This window comes from Myxocyprinus asiaticus, chromosome 32 (assembly GCF_019703515.2).
Source record: "Myxocyprinus asiaticus isolate MX2 ecotype Aquarium Trade chromosome 32, UBuf_Myxa_2, whole genome shotgun sequence".
NCBI classification, from domain to species: domain Eukaryota; kingdom Metazoa; phylum Chordata; class Actinopteri; order Cypriniformes; family Catostomidae; genus Myxocyprinus; species Myxocyprinus asiaticus.
In genome coordinates, this window is record NC_059375.1 from 11,451,204 (window position 1) to 11,465,463 (window position 14,260).

Sequence of the window (14,260 nt, forward strand, 5' to 3'; positions counted from 1 at the left end):
AGCTATATCACGAAGCTTATCTACTAGCCAAAAATGTGTGCCAGAATGTTTGTGACGGGTCGCGTGTGTGTGTGTACAAGAGAAAGAGAGAGAATTAAGTGTCGGCCCCAAAGCCGGTTTCGCAATCGTGGGAGAGAAAGCAGCTGTTAGTTTATCACTCAGAGACGCGGTGGACAGCTCGTAAACCATCCCGCGGTCTTTGATTCTTTAATGGATAATCTCAGTTTGCTGGTCTCACCTGCGATGGCGGAAATGCACAACAGTCCAATGTGGTTGGACTACAATACAGCAAATCAAATTCGTGATAATTAATACCCTGAGGTATTAATAATGAGCAGACATGGTGGTCCGTAAACTGTACAAGCAATAACCTTGATACACAAGAATAACACACTATAATATTCTATTTCTGCCCAGACGTAAACCTCTTACTTGAATCGCATGAGGATGCAGAATGTGTTCATCTGTCCTTTAACTCTGACTTGGTTCCTTAAGGCTCGGGTGATGACGGGAGGCCGTTTCCTCGCTCTGTCGGCGGGCGGTACGGCTGCTGATTCTCAGCGGGCTGGCGGAGAAATCAGCAACGTCGACTTGATTGACGATGGAAGAGAAATCTTTTCTCTCTTCACTTCTGCAGGCAAACGGATGAAGATGCGGATTGCTCGGCGGTCTCCTTCGGATCCGTTAGAGTGTTCGGTGGAACACAGAGTAATCTCAACTCATCCAGCAAGATGGAGATTGTATGGCCACAGTTTCAAGCTGGACGTTACTTCCTTGTGCCACGAGGCTGCACCTGAGAGCAGCGATGAGCTGCATCTACACACGGTGAGCAAAGTTGCTGGAAGCAAATCCCGGAAGCATTTCAGAGGTATTTCTGCTCCTGATGATGTCACGGTTGAGGTGCGTTCTGTTGTGTGCCTCATCCAATAGGAGTTGAGAGTTCGATCCTTTAGTGAGCAAGGCTTCATGGGATTTGTAGTCTGTTTTGGACTCCCTTTGTTTGATTTTGGCGCAGTTTTTATCAGTAAGATTTATGACCTGGTATGTGGAGGCCTGAGTTAGGAGTTAGGGCCTGCCTTTGTCTTCTATCTGAATACATGAGGCCCAACAGTTGTGTGACAATAAAAGTGATTTGATTTGATTTTGAAAATGTTCCCTCTCAAAATCTCTCAGCCCTCAAATCTGATTCTCCATCGCGCATATTCGAACTGGCGCATCGTGTTCAGTTACAACTGTGTGAAGGGTCAGCACGCCACTTTTCAATATAAATGTGATTGTGAATGAGATTTCAGAGCTTCGGAGGAGAGGAAGACTATCAGTAAATAACGGCTTCAATTTGTACTATTCCTCACACAAAAGTTTGATTGAATCCAGAAGACATTTTATGGTGCACTTAAACCTCATGTGGAATTTAAATTCAAACTTCAAATTTATTAATTTGGCGACACTTTTATCAAGAGCGACTTACAGTGCATTTTCGTATCTCACCATTTACATTGAATGTGTGTTATTTTGTATTTTGTGCATGTGTAATATATATAACTTCCAGCATGACTTGTAATGTCTTATAACCACTTAAAAATATCTTATGGATGTTTATAATAAGACACTGCTTTTGTCACTTTACTTAAAGCATACCTATTATACAGTAAATATTACAAATATATATAATATATTTTAACTTCTGCAAATAAAATTAAATGTTGCTTGTGTTATAATGCATTATACTCTAAGGTATTACAATGAATAGGTAAGTATTATAATGCATTATAATTGTGGTTACAATTATTTATGAGAAGTTATAACATATTATAAGGTGTATTATTAGACATTACTAATGCATTATAATGCCTTTACAATGCATTATAAATATGGGCTTCATAGAAAGTGTTACCATTATTTTTTAACCTGCGATTCATTGGTCTTGCCTTATTATCTGTGAAGAAAACACACATTTATATTATGTATGTGGTGTTTTGGTCCACTGGACCCAAAATGTACAGTAATTAAAGGGTGAAACAATGTAAAAGAAGAGTCTACCACTTTGGATAAACATAAATCATTTTTCCAAATATGATGATCATTTTCTCAATTCTGAGACTGACAGTAAGTTGGAAGAAGATGAGATTGACCCTCAGCAAGCTCCAGAACCAGCCATGTATTTTGCCCATATTACTTATAAATGATATCTAAGATGCTAAGTCAGCTTCCAAGTGTTTATAAAGTTAATAGAAATGTACATATGTTTTTATGTAAATTATTATGGTTGTATTGTTTTAAATACCCAATAATTTTGTAGGACCATCAGACCTGCGAACATTGGCTGAATAACAAATACGAGTGAGTAAATCATGACAGAATTTTCATTTTTGGGTGAACAATTCCATTAAGTTGCCACTGGCAAATGAGGGGGTGCTATTGATATACAGTACCTAGGACAAGTTAGAAGTTTGCCACAAAAATGCACATTAAATGAGAAATAATGCAGCTTGGGGGTATAGTGCTGACTACATCTAAAGTGTATACTGTGGTTGGACTGAAGTCTCTCCATGGTAGACCCCAAGGGGACTAGGGGGTTTTGTTCCCTGTGAGCAGACAGACTGGTGTTGGTTTACTGAGGGTCTGGGCCTGGGAAACAAATACAACTTACTTTGTCTGTTGTAATAGCACTGTACTTAAAGGAATGTTCCAGGTTCAATACAAGTCATTTAACAGCATTTGATGTATAAAGTTGATTACCACAAAATATAATATATTTAGATTCATCTGTTGCTTATTTAAAAAACGATGAACAGATGGACAAACAGACAGACATATAGATAGATAGATAGATAGATAGAAAGATAGATAGATAGATTTGTGTGTTATGTGTCTATATATACATGTACAGTATGTTCTCCAAAATAAATCCGTGTATCATTCGTTTTCAATTAAGAATCCAAAATCGGAAAAACAACTTATTTCATTAATCATTTACAAAACCAATATTAAAAAATAAATAATTACTTGTTTTTCATACTTTCTATTTTATGCTTAAGTTAAAAATAGGAAATTGGAAAAATGGCCATGGGACACTGTGCGTTTTGATAATTTGATTTTCCATCTTAAAAGAGGTGAAAAATGAATCGCACATGTGGGTGGCCCTGAAACGCCCCTTTCTTCTGATTAGTCAACCTGCACCGTCGTCTGTTCTTCCTCAATGCCATGAGACAGAATGAAACTGCTGTTAAATTGTTCAGATGAATTCGTCTCAGTTAATATTATCGAAATACAGAAAAAACCATAAATCCACAAGACTACAGAAGCATAGACCTACATTCTAAAGAAATAAGCTTACGTGAGAGCAAGTGAGCTCTCACTCACAGGGTGCTTGGGTGTGAGTGACTTGCTTATCATACGAAGTTCATGAATGCTCATCTCTCAAAAGCTCGACCATTGGATTTGAAATCAGCATTTACAGGTGCATCTCAATAAATTAGAATGTCGTGGAAAAGTTCATTTATTTCAGTAATTCAACTCAAATTGTGAAACTCGTGTATTAAATAAATTCAATGCACACAGACTAAAGTAGTTTAAGTCTTTGGTTCTTTTAATTGTGATGATTTTGGCTCACATTTAACAAAAACCCACCAATTCACTATCTCAAAAAATTAGAATGCATCATAAGACCAATAAAAAAAACATTTTTAGTGAATTGTTGGCCTTCTGGAAAGTATGTTAATTTACTGTATATGTACTCAATACTTGGTAGGGGCTCCTTTTGCTTTAATTACTGCCTCAATTCGGCGTGGCATGGAGGTGATCAGTTTGGGGCACTGCTGAGGTGGTATGGAAGCCCAGGTTTCTTTGACAGTGGCCTTCAGCTCATCTGCATTTTTTGGTCTCTTGTTTCTCATTTTCCTCTTGACAATACTCCATAGATTCTCTATGGGGTTCAGGTCTGGTGAGTTTGCTGGCTAGTCAAGCACACCAACACCATGGTCATTTAACCAACTTTTGGTGCTTTTGGCAGTGTGGGCAGGTGCCAAATCCTGCTGGAAAATGAAATCAGCATCTTTAAAAAGCTGGTCAGCAGAAAGAAGCATGACGTGCTCCAAAATTTCTTGGTAAACGGGTGCAGTGACTTTGGTTTTCAAAAAACACAATGGACCAACACCAGCAGATGACATTGCACCCCAAATCATCACAGACTGTGGAAACTTAACACTGGACTTCAAGCAACTTGGGCTATGAGCTTCTCCACCCTTCCTCCAGACTCTAGGACCTTGGTTTCCAAATGAAATACAAAACTTGCTCTCATCTGAAAAGAGGACTTTGGACCACTGGGCAACAGTCCAGTTCTTCTTCTCCTTAGCCCAGGTAAGACGCCTCTGACGTTGTCTGTGGTTCAGGAGTGGCTTAACAAGAGGAATACGACAACTGTAGCCAAATTCCTTGACATGTCTTTGTGTGGTGGCTCTTGATGCCTTGACCCCAGCCTCAGTCCATTCCTTGTGAAGTTCACCCAAATTCTTGAATCGATTTTGCTTGACAATCCTCATAAGGCTGCGGTTCTCTCGGATGGTTGTGCATCTTTTTCTTCCACACTTTTTCCTTCCACTCAACTTTCTGTTAACATGCTTGGATACAGCACTCTGTGAACAGCCAGCTTCTTTGGCAATGAATGTTTGTGGCTTACCCTCCTTGTGAAGGGTGTCAGTGATTGTCTTCTGGACAGCTGTCAGATCAGCAGTCTTCCCCATGATTGTGTAGCCTAGTGAACCAAACTGAGAGACCATTTTGAAGGCTCAGGAAACCTTTGCAGGTGTTTTGAGTTGATTAGTTGATTGGCATGTCACCATATTCTAATTTTTTGAGATAGTGAATTGGTGGGTTTTTGTTAAATGTGAGCCAAAATCATCACAATTAAAAGAACCAAAGACTTAAACTACTTCAGTCTGTGTGCACTGAATTTATTTAATACACGAGTTTCACAATTTGAGTTGAATTACTGAAATAAATGAACTTTTCCACGACATTCTAATTTATTGAGATGCACCTGTACACACAGCCTTTGTGGTATATTGATGTGTAAATGTTCAATAGCCGGTATGAGTGGTTGTGATCGGTGAGATTTTCATTAAACATGGTGGAATAGAGAGACAAACATGGAGTCCGTGAGTTTGTTCAAACCATTGCTTACACACAGACACGATTAGAGAACCCACTAGAAATGGGATACAACATGGTGTTAGAAGTGGTGGCTCTCTGTTTGAACAGGAATGTAAACATGCTGAATGAAGTATCGCTGATGTGAAGTGCCAAACAACACATGTCAGTGAAGTAAGTCTGTGTTTGCTTTCTAGCAATCTAGCGGAGAATTAGTGTAGATGGGAACAACGAAACAATAACATTTTTATTGTACATAACGGCAACGGGGGCAGATGGAAAAGACGAACATGTTAAATAGCCATCTTGCTTCCTACAATAGGCGAAGAGGCACTAGAAGTGTATAATACGTTCACGATTACCTACACAAATTAACACAATCATACCAAGCGAGAGATCTTGCAAGCTTTCAGACAACACTGCAGCCTGCAAAAGAATCTTGTCTTTGAAAGACATCAATTCTGGTCACATAAGATGACTGATGGATTGTCAATGGACAAGTTTGTTATGGAGCGATGTCAGAAATCAAAAGACTGTGAGTTTGATCAGAGTGAGAGTGACACGATAAGAGACAAGCTGGTGTTTAGTTTAACACGTATGAAAGAAAGGCTACTCAAAGGAACAGAGTTCACACTTAATAAGGCATTGGACATCTGCAGTGCAGCAGAAGCGGCAAAAACAAAAAACAAAAACAGATAATAGCAATGCAAACAAGCCAGATGGATTCGGGAGCAGTGGTTCAAATCATAAAAAATCTGAAATACGCTCTGAGGCAAAGAAAGTGACAAAGAAATACAGAGAAATAGAAAAGGAAAAAGGTTGGCAAACAAATAGATGTTGGAAATGTGGGAGGCTACTTGAACTAAGCCAATGCCCAGCATATGGATTAGAATGTCATAAATGCGGCAAGAATAATTACTTTGCGAAAATATGTATGTTTAAAGGCCCCAACATGAGATCTTAAAGGAGTATTGACAACATTCAGTAGTAAAACAGTCTGACAAAGCATGGTACAAGGACAAGTGAAAGGCATTGATGTAAAATTTAAATTGGATTCAGGGGCAGAAGCAAATATTTTGCCAATGGTTACTTACAAAAATATTCTAGATGTACTTCCTGTAAATCCTACAAACACAGTGTTGGTGGTTTTTGGAGGAACACGTATAAAGCCAGAAGGTACTGTATCTTTGATGTGTAAGACACCCAGGGTGAAATCCATGTTGCAATTCTTCATTTCTTCTCAGTCCAGTACTCTAATTTTAGGCAAGGAAGCCTGTGAGATTCTTCAGCTAATTAAGAAAGTGGAAACAGTTAGGGGCCTGGGTAGCTCAGCAAGTAAAGATACTGATTACCACACCTGGAGTCGCAAGCTCGAATCCGGGGTGTGCTGAGTGACTCCAGTCAGGCTTCCTAAGCAACCAATTGGCCCGGCTGCTAGGGTGGGTAGAGTCACGTTGGGTTAACCTCCTCATGGTCACTATAATGTGGTTCTCGCTCTCAGTGGGGCGCGTGGTGGGTTGTGCGTGGATGCCGCAGAGACCTAGCGCGTGTGGAGGCTTCACACAATTCTCCGCGGTATCCACACACAACTCACCACGCGCCCCACCGGTAACACGCTCAACAAGCCATGTGATAACATGCTGGAATTGACAGTCTCAGACGTGGAGGTAACTGAGATTCATCCTCCACCACCCGGATTGAGGCGAGTCACTATGCCACCTCGAGGACTTAGAGCGCATTGGGAATAGGGCATGCCAAATTGGGAAGAAAAGGGGAGAAAATAAAAAAAAAAGAAAATAAATGAAAGTGGAGATAGCTGAAGTGAAGAGACCACTTACGAAAGATGCTATGATTGTAGAATAATCATCTGTCTTCATGGGGCTTGGTGAGTTTCCTGGTGTTCATCACATCTATGTTGATTCCAGTATAACCCCGGTACTGCATGCTTGCAGAAAAAACCCTCTTGGACAGACTGAAAGCTACTTTGTAAAAATTGATGAGAACTAAAGTCATAGTTCCGGTGCAGGACCCGACAGATTGGGTGAATAGCTTAGTGGTCACCGAAAAAAAGAATGGATCATTATGAGTGTGTTTAGATCCAAGGTACCTGAACAGAGCTATAAAAAACAACATTTCTCCACTCCTACACCAGAAGATGTGAGATGCAAATTAGCTGGTAAATCAATTTTCACGATTTTGGATGAGAAAGATGGATACTGGCAAGTAAAATCTGACAAATCATCATACCTGTTATGCACATTCAATACCCCATGGGGAAGATTTCGCTTTCTGAGACTTCCGTTAGACATTCAATTTGCCAGTGAAGTTTTCCAACAAATGAACTGAGAAATTTTTGGTGACATTGAGGGTGTGCACATCTTTGCCGATGATATGAACATTGCTGCATCGTCAGAGCAAGAGCATGATGAAATATTGCATCGAGTTATGGAGAGAGCTAAAATGTCCTGTGTGAAGTTCAAAAGGACAAATTGCAGTACAAGGTCAACAAAGTTAAGTATATGGGGCACATTATTACTTCAGAAGGGGTGAAACCTGATGAGGCCAAAGTTTATGCAATTGTCAACATACCATCACCAGAGAACAAGAAGGGACTTCAAAGACTCCTAGTTATGACAAGGTACTTAGCTCAGTACATTCCAAATGAAGCTGCATTGACTGCTCCGCTAAGATATCTTCTGAGAAAAGAGGCTGAATGGCAATGGAATCATAAGCCTAATAATGCTCTAGAAAATCTAAAAGTAGCTCTTACTCAGGCGCCAGTTCTCAAGTTTATGACCCATCCAAACAGCTGATTACTTAAGTTGATGCCTCTAAGGATGGATTGGGAGCTGTGCTTATGCAAGAAAGGCACCTGTTATATTATGGTTTATGGGCATTAACAGATACTTACAAAAAATATACTCAGATCAAAAAGGAGATTTTGGCTATTGTTTTTGCTGTCAAACACTTCCATCAATATGTGTATGGTAAAACAGTGATAATGCAGTCTGACCATAAGCCGCTTGAAGCTATTTTTTTAAAACCACTTATCAAAGCACCATTAAGATTGCAGCGAATGCTTCTTCATTTTGCAAGGCTATGATTTGAGAATTCAGTACACACCAGGCATCTGCATGTGGATAGCTGATATGTTATCACAAGCGACTGAGAACAATCAAGGTGATGTTGACAGTGAGGAGATGTTCAAGATTCACTATTCACTAGAGGCAATTGATGCTCTAAGTCCAGAATGCAAGCCATAATAGAAGCACACAGAATGGGCTGGTGTAAACATCATAGAAGGCTCAAGGAGGAGTTGCATAAATTCTGGTCAATACGACACAAGATCAGTGTGCAGAATGGTGTGTTAATGATGGGGGACAGAATTATCATACCAGAAAAAACAAAGCCTGTAATACTGAAAATGTTGCATATTGGCCAACAAGGTATTCAACTTTCGAAGACACAAGCAAGACAAGTTGTGTTTTGCCCTGGAATGTCAAAAGACATTGAGAGTATGGTAGGAAAATGCAGCATATGCCAGAAATTCCAACCCCAAAACCAGAGAGAAGCTCTTCTGTCCCATGAGACTCTAGACATACCCTGGTTGAAGCTTCGAACAGATATCTTTGATTTGCAAGGCCAGTCTTTTCTAGTTTTAGGGGATTATATGACAAAATATCCTGAAGTGCTCAACTTAAGAGACAAGTCTGCTCATTCAGTGATACATGTCATTAAAGTGACATTTGCAAGGTATGGAATACTAAGAAAAGATTGTGAGTGACCATGTACCATTTACAAGTCTAGAAATTAGAATATTTGCAAATTTGTGGGGACTAAGGCTTGTGTATTCCAGTCCAGGATATCCACAGTCGAATAGATTAGCTGAAAGAACAGTTCAAACAGTGAAACATGTTCTCAAAAAGGCGTTACATTTAGGTGAGGATTTACATCAAGCCTTGTTGTCATTGAAAAATAATTCGCTGCACTGTGCCATGTTCCATCAAGGTGCTGCAAGAACACAGTTAGTTGCTGGATCTATAGGAATGCCAAAGGAAATACTATGATGTTAAAACTAAAAAGCTGCCAGAGTTAGCAGCAGGTGAGACTGTGCATATGCAAACTCTGGAAGGATGGAAACCAGCAATAGTGCTTGGTAACCATATGTGTCCAAAGCAACTGGTGGCCTTCTACCGCTCTGCTATAGAGAGTGTTTTAACATACTGCCTCACAGTGTGGTACGGGGGATGCTCAGAAGCTGAAACAAAAGCTCTACAGAGGGTCCTTAACACATCGCAGAACATCATTGGCTGCCCTCTCTCCTTACTACAGGACATTGCAAACACCCGCTACTTATCCAGAGCAAAAAAAATTGTTAAGGACTCTTCTCACCCCGGCCACCACCTATTTGCCCTCCTGCCTTCAGGAAGGCTATACAGGGCAATTAAAACACGCACTGCTAGATTCTTGAACAGATTCTATCCAAAAGCCATGTCCCTAAACTAAGGGCTATCTTGCACTATTTACTGCGGACAGTGCAATAACTGTTTGAAACCCTTAACTTGCACTTTCTTGTTTTACCTGCTGCATTTAGGTTCATGAATGGAATGTGATTGTGTGGTTTACATGTGTGTATGTATTGTAGCACAACTGAGCAGTTTCTGAAATTTTGTTGTATTTCGATGCAATGACAATAAAGGCTTCTAAATTCTAAATTCTAAGAGAGATGAGCCACGATCTTATAATGTACAGTCACAAACTGGACAAACTTTCAGATGAAATAGACAAAATCTGAGAAAGATACATCCAAGTGTATTTAAGAATGCAGAACCAAGTTTGAATAGTGAGAATAATTCACCTGACATTCAGACACAGACCATGTTGGAACCAACAGACATGTTGGAACCATTATCCTTACCAAACATTGGCTTAGAACATACATTTAGAATGCTTTTGATAATTTTATCACAGAGTAAAATGATAAGAGTGATGTTATTAATGTTGTTTGTTAGTGTATATTTGTGACAGTGTTTATGACAGTATAGCCTTTAATATTGTTGATAATGTTTGGTACTTTTGTGATGTTTTGAGATTTTTTTCAATGTAAGAAAGGGGGATGTGGTATATTGATGTGTATATGTTCAATATCCGGTATGAGTGTATAGATAAAATGCAAGTATAGCCAGGGTAGTCTATAATTGGCAGAAATGGTGCCCGACTTTTTTCACACTTTCTTTTTGTTCTTATACTTTTTGTGCTTCATCATGCAGTAAACACTGCCATATATTAGCATATCTTATAATTATTGATGTTATTATGCGATATTTAGCATGACCCATTCCTCCTCGATTTTGGATTCTAACAGGTTGTCACAACACAGAACAGAAGACCCAAACGCGGAGAATCAGTGTTCACAGTTTATTAGGGACAAAGCAAGGTAATGCAACAGATGACTGAGAGAGAGAGAGATGAAGAAGATGACCCGGCACAGAACTTCAGTGGGCAGATGAGACAGGAACTTAAGGAGAGGAGCTCCCAGGTGGAGATGGAGAGCTGGACTAGGGAACTGGAGCATAATCCAACAGACAACAAGCCAGCCGAAGCTGGGAGACAGCAACTGACAAGAGACAAAACACAAAACAACAGACCAGCCGAGGCAAGAAGTCGTGAGGTAAGTATTCCACAGATGAACACAATGAACTGACGACAAACAGCACACAATAGGAGGCTAATATAGGGAACACATAATGAGAGACAGGTGCCACTGATAAACTGACAAGCAGTGTGAGCAGCGTTTCCATGGAGACACTGATCATGCTCACCAGGCACCACTTGCGAGCACATGAGGAGAGGAAAAACATAAACACTGGACAAAACCGGACAAACTCACCGAGACCATGACAATTTACAAGAGGGAAGTCAGAGAAGGATATCCTCAGAGGATAGCCAGACCTTCTGTCCACAGATGTAAACTGGGGGCTTAGTCCGGTGCTGGTCTGCCAGCCTCTTATTGCACGTGCAATAAGAGGGGGTGCCAGTCCTGAGGAGGGCTTTGAATGAAGGGATGGGCAGATGGAATGACGGCATTGGGCTCTTATGCTTGAATAAAGGTGGCTGGTAACCTAGGCAACAAAGGAAGGGCAACAGTCCCGTAGACAATGCCGGCAAGGAGTTGTGAGCATACTCAACCCAGACCAGATTATCACTCCAAGCAGCTGGGTTGTGCAAGGCTACACAATGTAGAACACTTTCCAAATCCTGGTTGGCATGCTCAGCCTGCCCGTTAGTCTGGGGGTGCAACCCAGAAGACAGACTCACGGTAACCCCCAGCTGTCGACAGAATTCTGTCCAGAACTTGGAAACAAATTGGGTTCCTCTGTCAGAGACCACATCTACCGGGAGGCCATAGACACGGAAGACGTGATTAACGACTGCAACGCAGAAGTTGTCTCCCTCGCAGAAGGTAATTTGGGGAGGGGTATGAAATGAGCCGCCTTCGAGAACCGGCTACAATGGTCAAAATTACTGTGTTGCCATTGGACGGGGGTAAAATGGTGACAAAATCCATGGCAATGTGGGACCAGGGTCTCGAAGGGACTGACAGCAGTTGGAGGAGCCCTGCTGTAGGGCAGCCAGAGGTCTTATTACTAGCACAAATGGTGCAGGCTGAAATGAACCGCTGGATGTCCCGTGTTAGCGAAGGCCACCAGAACCTCTAAATGATCAGTGCCCGGATATGAGACACTCCAGGGTGGCACACGATGTTGGAGGAATGACCCCACCAGAGAACGTGTGTACGGACCGACGAGAATGGTATCTGGAGAGGTCAAGGTGTTATCAGCTTCAAAACATCAGGATAAAGAATAAGGCTTGATGTTCTTAGAACCTGGCCAGTAAGACAAGAAAAAATCAAAGCGTCCAAAGAAGAGTGCCCAACAATCCTGGCTAGAATTTTGTTGCTTTGCTTGATGAACATACTCAAGGTTTTTATGATCGGTCCAAACCACGAAGGGCACCCCCAAACCCTCCAACCAGTGGTGCCACTCACCCAACGCCAGACAACTCCCTATTACTGGTATCGTAATTCTGTTCACAGGGGGTAAGATGATGAGATAAATAGCACAGGGGCGCATCTTCCCATCCGAAAGGAGAACGCTGGGAAAGAACCACCCCAATGCCGACCTCTGATGGATCACAAACTGACACGACGGGTCTGGAGTTACGAGAATGGGGACAAACAAAAGCAGTCCTTGAGTTTGGAAAACGCAGATTGAGCCTGCGGCAACCAGCAAAATTCAGATCTGGTGGAAGTAAGATCCGTCAAAGGAGTGACGATTTGACTAAAGTTGCGCACGAAGTGACTATACTGTCAGAAATGAGCAAACCCCAGAAACCTCTGCAAATCCTTGCGGAAATCTGGGATTAGCCAATCCAAGATGGCTCAAACCTTAAGTGGATCCATGCAAACTTCCCCGGACGATACAACGAAGCCCAAGAACGGAACTGAATGCGCATGGAACTCACACTTCTCCATCTTGACGAACAGCAGCCATTGCAACACCCATCTGGTGTGCTGAACATGATCCTGAACATTCTGGGAGAAGATCAAAATGTCATCTAAATAAACAAAAACAAACTGATCAATCATGTCTCAGAGCACATCATTAATGAGTGCTTGGAAAACAGCTGGTGCGTTGGCAAGTCCGAAGGGCATCACCAAGTATTCAAAGTTCCCCCTAGGGGTAATAAAGGCTGTTTTCCACTTATCCCCTTCCCGAATCTGGACAAGGTGGTAAGCGTTGCGTAGGTCCAACTTCGTAAAGACAGTCGCTCCCTGCAAGAGATTGAAGACTTAGGACATCAACAGCAAAGGGTAACGATTCTTTACCATAATATCATTCAACCCCCAATAATTTATGCAGGGATGAAGCAAACCATCTCTCTCTTCTCCACAAAGAAGAACCCCACCCCCACTAGAGAAAAGGGAGGACAGCTGAGGCCGGCTGCCAGAGACTCGTTAATGTACTTGTTCGTGGCCTTCCTCTCCTGAACAAAGAGTGAGTGGAGACGAGCCGAGGCGGAGAAGTGCCGAGAAGAAGTTCAATCGCGCAGTCGTATGGGTGATGAGGAGGGAGGGTAGCGGCACGTGACCAACTGAACACCGCTCTCAGGTCATGGTAAGCCACTGGGACCCCGGCCAAGTTTGCCGGTTCCTCCTGCAACACAGAACAAGACAATACAGGGGAGACAGTGGAAACAAGACAATTGGACAAACAAGATGAGCTCCAAGAAAGCACAGAGTTCCCAAACCAGTCAATGTGAGGATTGTGCTTTACCAGCCATGGGTGCCCCAAAACCAATGGAGAGAAAGGAGACCTGATGAGGTAGAAGGAGAGCTGCTCCACGTGATTGCCAGAAATAAGGGAGGTAAGAGACATAGTGGTTTGAGTGACTTCAGCCAAGGGGGTGCCGCTCAGCGTGTTGGCAATGATGGGTTCTTCCAAGCAGACAACGGGAACTGTCCAGCATGTGGCAAGGTCAATGTCCAAGAAATTTCCCTCAGCTCCTGAATCCACCAAATGTGGAACACTGGTGATGAGCGGGGCCCCACTGCAGTCTGGCCGGGAGGAAAGTGTGGAACTCAGGGGATTTGTTCAACGGCGTCACGCTCACAAGTAACCCCTTCTTTACTGGTGAGCTCTTGCTTTTTCCGGGCAGGAGGCAGATACATGACCAGGACATCCACAATAGAGGCACAGACACTAGGTAAGGCATTGACGTCTGTCCTCCGGTGGCAGCTGAGTTCTCCTGATCTGCATGGGTTTGGGCTCTGGCGTTGGTTCACACGGACTGCCCGACGAGACAGATGCGGTAAAGGACACCAGCGTGGTCAGAAATGGCCACGGAAAGTGACGACGAAGGGAGAGCCGATTATCCACCCTGATGGCTAGATCCACGAGGTCATCAAGCTGCATCGGGAGGTCAAGGGCATAAATCTCATCTTTGATGGTATATTACAACCCATGCAAAAACCAGACCCACTGAACCTGCTCATTCCAACAGGAATCCGGCAACTATCTCGCCGCTTCCCTGCCCTGGGCTGCTCGATCGA